The following is a 7,983-nucleotide window of genomic DNA, read 5'->3' as shown; positions in this document are numbered from 1 at the left end:
TCCCTAATGTGGACTAAATTAGGGGTCCTTAATATGAAAAAGGTTGAGAATCACTGGACTAAAAGATGACTCGTTTAGCCATCTGAACCGTCACCACCATCATCCCGAGAGAGAGAGAGAGAGAGAGAGTGCGTCACCTCCTGTGTGAAGCAGATGCTGTTATGAATACAGAGAGACTCCGACATGTCAGTCACTCTCCACGTTGATCACAGTAATTATTATTTCTCCGTGAGACCCCGGTTGGAGATTGAGATCTCAGGAGGAGGAGAGCGGCGCTGATTGAATCTGATCCGAGTCCCGCCTCTCAGCTGTTATGACCGTGTTCCCATTTCCCCGACGACACGCAAAACACGCTGACATCTGTATCAAGGAGGCTCCTCCGCTTTGATTCGCTTGTTTTAATCGAGGTCAATCTAATTACATTTTCCAGACAATTTTTGAATCAGGAATGCCTGTTAAATTGAATATACGGGTTCAGAGTCATGGGAGCAGATTGTGAATGGACGGTAATGAGAGACCGAGTCCTCAGAGGTTAACGCTGTTTAAGGGACAAAAACATCCTAAACTTCACCTCACCTCTAACAGATTAGAAGAGAAATCTGTTTAGATTTGTGAGCTTGCTGTGCTGATCTTCTGCGCAGAGTTTTGACGTTTTTGAGAAATCGTTAGATATTCTGCCCATCAAAAGTTTGGGGACGTCTAGCTTTTGGAAATGTTTTGTAAATCCGCATGTTTTCTTTGTCACTTTGCAATAACTTGACCTCATTAACCTCTTGTACCCTGACTTTACCTAACTTTACCCTTAAATTTCCCCTTTAGTAGCTTAAAAGTTAAAAGAAAAAAAATCCTAACTGTACAACGTCACGTCCATATTCTTTATCTGATTGTTCCAACTCTTTCTTGAAGCTCTAGCTGCTTATGTTGAATGAAATATTCAAATACATGATGCCATGCTTTACATCAAATAGAAAAAATCGAGATGTTTCTGCATCATTTTATACACGTTTCCCTGTAATTCAGCATGACACATTTGGTGTCTTTGGAAAAACTTGTTATCTTGACTAGAATATAAATTAAGTTCTGTGGGTTTGAACAAAGCCTGGCCGTGCAACCTACGTTTGTAATGATGGACCCAGTGGTGTGGGCGGCAGAGAGGAAGAGGTTAAAGACTAACTGGGTTTAGTTTGAGAAAATAAGATCATACATGCAGATATTCATCTCTGCCATGACAAACCTTCTCCTCACACCAAAGAGACACTTTGATCAACATGAAGCTGAGTGAAATAGATATTTTATCTTAACAAAAGCATTGCAGGATTTCTTCTTACTTCTTCATTGAAAAATAACAGAGAACAGCAAATAGTACTTTGAACATTTAGAAAAGGCGAGGTGTCCCCAAACTTTTAATGGGCAGTGTGCATACTGTGCAACTGACAACTTGAGGTCAAACTCATGAACCTGAACAATGGTAAGAGGGGATCCATCTATATCCTGCAGAGTTATCCAGGAGCCAGAGGGATCAGCCACTCCAGAAGGACGGGAGCTGGCTGCAGTTTGCGCTGCGGTTCGTTTTGACCTCAGTCCCTTGTAAAACCCCATGATCGTTTAAGGACTAGGTGCCAAGTTTGGTCCCTCTCCAACAACCGATCCTCTCTCGGGGATAGAATGGATTAAAGGCAACCAGCAAAGCTTTTTAAAGCGTTTAGTCGGTCTCCTCCGGTTTGCATCTGTCTCTGTCAGCGCTCCCCCTCTGCAGCGAGGCTCTCAGCGGCTGGAGGAGCGCTGCCAGCCAAGGAGAGGTAGAGCTGGGACGCAGCCAGCGGCGGTCTGGGCCCGGCTCCAGACCCGGGCATCGGGCCTGAGAAAAATCTATATGGAGATCTCCTAGTAAGCCTGGTCCACCTCTTAAAGGAAAAACTCCACCCTCTGTATATCATCAATCTGTGATGTTAAGTGCATTCCAGGAGTTATTGTGCTGTAATTTACTGTTTTGATGTAAACGCTTTACATCAACCAGCCTCGCCTACTTCTGCTTCAGTTAGTGATTTCCTCCATTTCCCAGAATGCCTTTTGACAACCCCCAGAGAAGGGAGTTTGACTAGTAATAGTTTGTAATAGTACTGACTGAAACAAAGTCAGAGAACAATGCCATGGTGCCGTCCCAGGTTGTTCAAATGAACAAAACAATAAAACAACAACAACAAGCATCAAGGAGGGCGCTGTGATTTTCATGCTATTGATGACAGATCGGCAAAGATGTAATTCTGATCTCTCTCCTGCTCCTGTGGGTGGAGAAACTGGTCTCTCTCCTCTTCTATGATGGATTTCTCCCTGTATAATTGTTGAACGTCTCTTGGTGCAAAATGGCGGCTCTAGAAAGAAGCCCTCGCTCTTTGATTCTGAGGGACTGACACCAAAACCTGACAAAATCTGTTTAGTTTTAGATCCCTGAGACACTTTCTGGTCTCATATCAGCTCCAGCAAAGCATCCTCAAGAGGACGATCGATGGGGGTGACACAGTACAGAGGCTCAGACTAAATCCCTAATTCAGCCTCTCTGTGTCTGTTCGTTGTCGTTCCCTTTTCCTCCCCGGTCTCTCCGGAGCGATAAAGCCCAGATCCAGATCCCAGCAGCAGCAGCAGGGGTCACGGCGGCGTGACCCTCGCTTGGCTTCGGGGCTAATGCAGAAAGAACGAGCCTTCCCCGGGCTTTGGCGAAGGGTCGTTTGGGCTTTTCCTGGGCGAGCAGAGATCACTGACCAAGCATTCCCCCACTGAAGGATTAGTGAAGCTGTCCGTACTTTATGACCCAATATATACCTGTTATGGCTTTCCCTATAGTTGTGAGGGTAAATTGAGGTTATCTCCTGTCATTTTGCCCCCAGCCTCTGCGCCGTGTAAATAATGACTTTCATAACAGCTGTGTTAGCGAAGCCTCAGATAAACAGATTTTTGATTGAATCCTTTATTTAAACAGGTAAATCCCTTTGAGATCTAATTTTCAAGAGAGACCTGTGTACATACTTAAATATTCAAAAATAAAAACAGAATTGCAGAGCGTAAATTCAAAACAAATCATTTAGAATTACGAGACATTCCACATGCAAACATATTAAGAAAGCCTATTAAGAAAAACAAGAGCAATCCCTGTATAATGCATCACTCTGCAGAAATCTAAACTCCTGTAGGGAGACAAGTTGGTCAGGTTTGAGTGAGTCTTGAAGCCTGTTTCTTCTATAAGGAGCGTGAAAGGTGAAAGCTGTCTTCCCTAACTCTAAATCTAACTCTGTGTTCATATGTGGAATATCCAATCTAATATATTCTTGTAAACGTGTACTGTATCCTACAGCAGTCATTCTCAACCTTTTTTATATCAAGGACCCCTCATGTAGTCCACATTAGGCCCACGGACCCCCATTTGAGCCAACTAATATTTTTATTGTTAGATACAATCTTGTTCAGAATTCCATGACTATCTGTATTGTAGGTAGAGAGATAACAGTGAAACTATGATCAAAATAGTCTATATTTCATCTACATTATCTAACTGATAATTCATCATTTTGCTGGGGACCCCTGGAACCCCCTCAAGGACCCCTGGTGGTCCCCGGACCCCACGTTGAGAACCACATAGCACTGAATCATAAAAGCGATTAAATATAAAATGGTAGCGTGCCAGAGTGAACTGCTAAGTGTGGTTTCTGCTGTGCCAGCTCCGTTGTTCGGTCGTTGGACTGGCCAGTTAATTGTACAGTGCGAGCTGACCGCACCGAAGTTGACGTTCATTCATTTTTTTTCTGCCCGCTTAATCCTTTTCAGGGGTCATGGCGAGGGCTGGAGCCTATCCCAGCATGCACTGGGCACAAGGCGGGGAAACACCCCGCACAGGTTGCCAGTCCATCGCAGGGCCTGGAGCTGACACGGGAGGCCGATGTGAATACAATGCGGCTTTCTGGTGTCCGCCAAACACACAATTTCCAGGTCGGAACTGGACGGAGGAAACATTTGACAAGATGATTCCACTGTATATTTGAGTTCATTCGATTCATAAGGAGACAGTTCCCCCCCATTTGTCGAATAATCAACCTTTTCAGTTCTCATCATCGCTTCCACTTTCCAGAGCTTGACGAGTAATACCGTCAGGATGGTGAGTCATCTATCAGCGGAGAGAGGAGAGGAAAATCTACAGTCCAAGTCCCTCTTCTCCCTCCAAGCCCTCTAGGAATACTTTCCTCTCCTCCAAAGAAACCAATTATTCCAGACAGCGCTGCTCAACAAGGAAACGAGAGGGAGAGAGGGAGAGAGAGAGAGTGCTGCAGCTCAATGCTTCCCCCACTTCCCTTCTGGTGAATGAACCCAGCTCTCTCTATTATTGCTCCGCGTTGATTCGAGCTACTATTGAGATAGGGAAATGTTATTGTCCAAATAAATTCATTCAGGCTGCAGAGAGGCGAGCGGCTCCTCCGAGAATTCATTGAAAATCCGCACACGCTCCTCTCTCCGCCCGCTGTGGAGTGAGCCGCTGCCGACGGACGCCGGCTGAATTGTTTCTGAGGAATGGCCTCGGGGCGACTAGCGGTGGATGGTAGCTGGTCCCAGACCGCAGAGGAGCGTTTGACAGCGAGCAGCTCCTCCGCTGTTTCATCTAAACTGCTGTAGTGCTCATCAAAAGTTTGGCCTCGTCGCAGATGGTAGGAGCTAACGAATTCAACTTGTCGTCTGCCCTGAATGCCTGAGCAGTGCACCGAGTTCGCCGGCGTCGTGAGGCAGTCAAGGTCCTGCTGCTACAACAGGGTGTTCTTTGGATTCTCTGTCTCTGTGTGTGTGTGTGTGTGTGTGTGTGGATGTGTGTGTGTGTACCATAAAAACATCCAGTAAAGACCAGATCTCTAGTAATAGCCGTGTTGTGTGTGTAAATAAAAGGGCGATCCCCCAATAAAAGCTGGGTAAAGAAATATGGCAGAATTATCCACAAGAAGTCTAAATACATAAAATATTTATAGCCTAAAATATCATTAAAGTTACTAAAATGTCACAAACTATCTTCCCAAAAACAGACGTTGCATGTTGTGGAACACGCTGACATGTTTATCTTATGATAAGTGATGAACAGATTTCCATGAAATTTGTTGGGCAGATGGAACAAATTGATTAGATTTTGGTTGTGATCCGGATCTGGGATTTCTGCCATTACACGATTTTTAGCCAAAAGTATGAAACTAGTGTCAAGAAATCAATTTAGCTTAAAATGTAAGTGAGGATTGTTCAGTGTTAGTCGAGATTAAGTGCTCTGCAAGTGCCTTCTAGTTATTATTATTATTAGTAGTAGTAGTAGTAGCAGTAGTAGTCGTAGTAATAGTACTAGTAGTGGTGGTAGTAGTGGTAGTGGTAGTAGTAGTAGTAGTAGTAGCAGCAGTAGTAGTAGTAGCTGCAGCAGTAGTAGCAGTAGTAGTAGTAGTAGTAGTAGTAGTGGTGACATCAGTTGTCTATACCAGTAATATATTTAGGCTATAGGCCCAAAAAGTCAATTGTATGAATTTGAGCAGCATCTTTTTACAGAATAGCTGTAAATTCTGTCATGTTTAGGCATAAGGGGTAACTGTAGACCTGCCAAAATAAATAATAACCAGTTTCTAATCACAGCCTGCCTCTACTAAAGGCCTGGTGCTCACCTTTGTTGAGGTAAATAAAGGTTTTGCTGTATGTAGGCTACTGTATGGACTGTAGTCATCCTCAGGCACGCAGAGCTGTGGCTGCTGCTGTGCTGCTCCTCAGGAGGGTTCAGCCCTGGTTACCAGAGAAAGAGAGAGAGACACAGAGAAAGAGGGAGAGAGAGAGAGAGCTGAACTGGGTCACACATGATACTGATGGAGGGAACAGGAGAGAGAGAGAGAGAGGAGTAGAAAGCGAGAGGAAGATGGAGACTGAGGGTGTTTGGGGTGAAATCCTCGGGGAGCTCAGAGAGCGGGCTGCCTGTCATTCTCAGCATCTCAATCACCATTCAGCTGCCAAACGCTCTTACCTCTTCATATCCATGTTGAGCAGAGAGGCGGGTGGAGGTGGGGGTGGGGGTGTTGGTGGGGGTGGAGGGGGTCTGGCTTCTATAAGCTGTGAAATTGGACCGCAGGGGCTGGAGGATAAGGAGAGATGAGTTCGGGTTCAAGGAGAGCGAGTGGCATCACATTATGAAGACATTTCTAAAGGTTTGTGTGTGTGGGTTTGTGCACGTAGGTCTGTGTACACGTGTGTCTTTGTATGCGGGTGTCTGTCTGTCTGTGTGTGTGTGTGTGTGTGTGTGTGTGTGTGTGTGAACGTGTTGGGAGGGTAAGGAGCTGGCAGCGATGCTGATGTGATCTGACATGGGTGAGGCTTGTACAGGATGCTTTGGGCCTCTGTGGCTCCCAGCACAAACCACCAGGATCGACACATACACACACACACACACACACTCCCCCCCTTCCCTACCCTCCCCGGTCTTTCCTTCCCTTCCCTTCCTCCTCTCCTCTCCATCCTGTCCTCTTCTCCCCAACAGCATCCCTCAGTCCAACTCTCTCTCCTCTCTCTCTCTCTCTCTCTCTCTCCTCTCTGTTTGTTTGGGCGTTTTGCCTTCCAGCAGTCTTCCGGGATCATTTCATGGCTATTTAGAAAGGGTTTCTTCTTGTGGTCGGGCATCTGTGTGTTTTTCTCATTCTCCCTCTATCTCTGTCCCTCTCCCTTCTCCTCTCTCTTTCTCTCTCTCTGTCTCTCTCTCTCTCTCTCTGCCTGTTGCGACAGTCATCAGCGGTAAGCTGGTGTGACTGCTGTGCGGTGATGAGAAAGTGCTGCCTGGCCTCTTCATCTGTCACAGTCACTTCACTGCTGAGTAAATCCGCTGAGGGTAAAGACAAACCAAGGAGATTCATCATCAGATACTAAAAACGACCACAGAGAGATCTGGCACAGATTAGTCCCGAGACGCCGGTCATGTACAGATGGATCAAACTGAGCCGCGTTTCAAGGTTCAGCCTCTTGTCTGCAGCGCTTTTGTTCCTGTGTAAAACATTTTAGTGTAAAATCACTTTAATCACCAAGTAAAATGAATGTAAAGGAATTTAACATGCAGAGTTTCACAGTACACACTGTGAATACATACAGATAGGACACATTCAATGGAAAATGTCACTATACATATCGCTCTAGATATCAAAACTCTACACATTAAGATATTTCAGTTTTCCATTTTAACACATTGTCAGAATGATGATCCTTGCAGCAACCGCTATATAATGTAACAATATGTCAAAATGTAACAAAATGCCCCTCTGAATGGGTGAAAATATAATAAAACATGTCATAAATATAACATATTTTAAATTGATGATATAATATGGACTAACAATGTAATAACTTCTGAGAATAAGAAGAATGTAACTCAAGTTACATTCATTATTAGTCACTAGTGATAGGACGATCTGTTTATCTCACGATATGATTCGATATGCAATATGTGGTTCACGATTCAATACAACCACGATATGATGTGAAAAATAAAAGTTCAGTGACCACAAAGTCTGACTGTGCAGAATTATGTTTATTTCTGAGACACAAATCTTTCTAGCGATGGCATTGGCTGTTAGAATGTAAACAACAATTTAAAAATGTCATAACAAAGTGACAATAATATAATTTGGATGAAATTGTGATGGTCAAGCGTCTCATTTGTGATTACTACAGCAGAATAACATGGAGCTGATATCACCATTAATTTTTCTGACCCATGATACATATTGTCACATTTCATGCTTATTATTGCATCGTCAATTAAAAATATGTTGCACATTGCAACATTATCTGGGAATTGACTACATTACAGGTTACAGATTACAGGTTTTATTAAACTGTCAACCCATTTAGAAGAACGTTTTATTACTTTTTGACAAGCTGTTACATTATCAGTTGCTGCAGTCCTTTTGGTCTTACTTTGCTTCAGCTGGTGACGACAAG

Source organism: Centroberyx affinis, unplaced genomic scaffold (genome assembly GCF_046629955.1).
Source record: "Centroberyx affinis isolate AG114_WGS23_722 - 3 ecotype Tasmania unplaced genomic scaffold, CSIRO-AGI_Caff_v1 ptg003565l_1, whole genome shotgun sequence".
Taxonomy (NCBI): domain Eukaryota; kingdom Metazoa; phylum Chordata; class Actinopteri; order Beryciformes; family Berycidae; genus Centroberyx; species Centroberyx affinis.
This window is presented reverse-complemented; position numbering follows the sequence as displayed.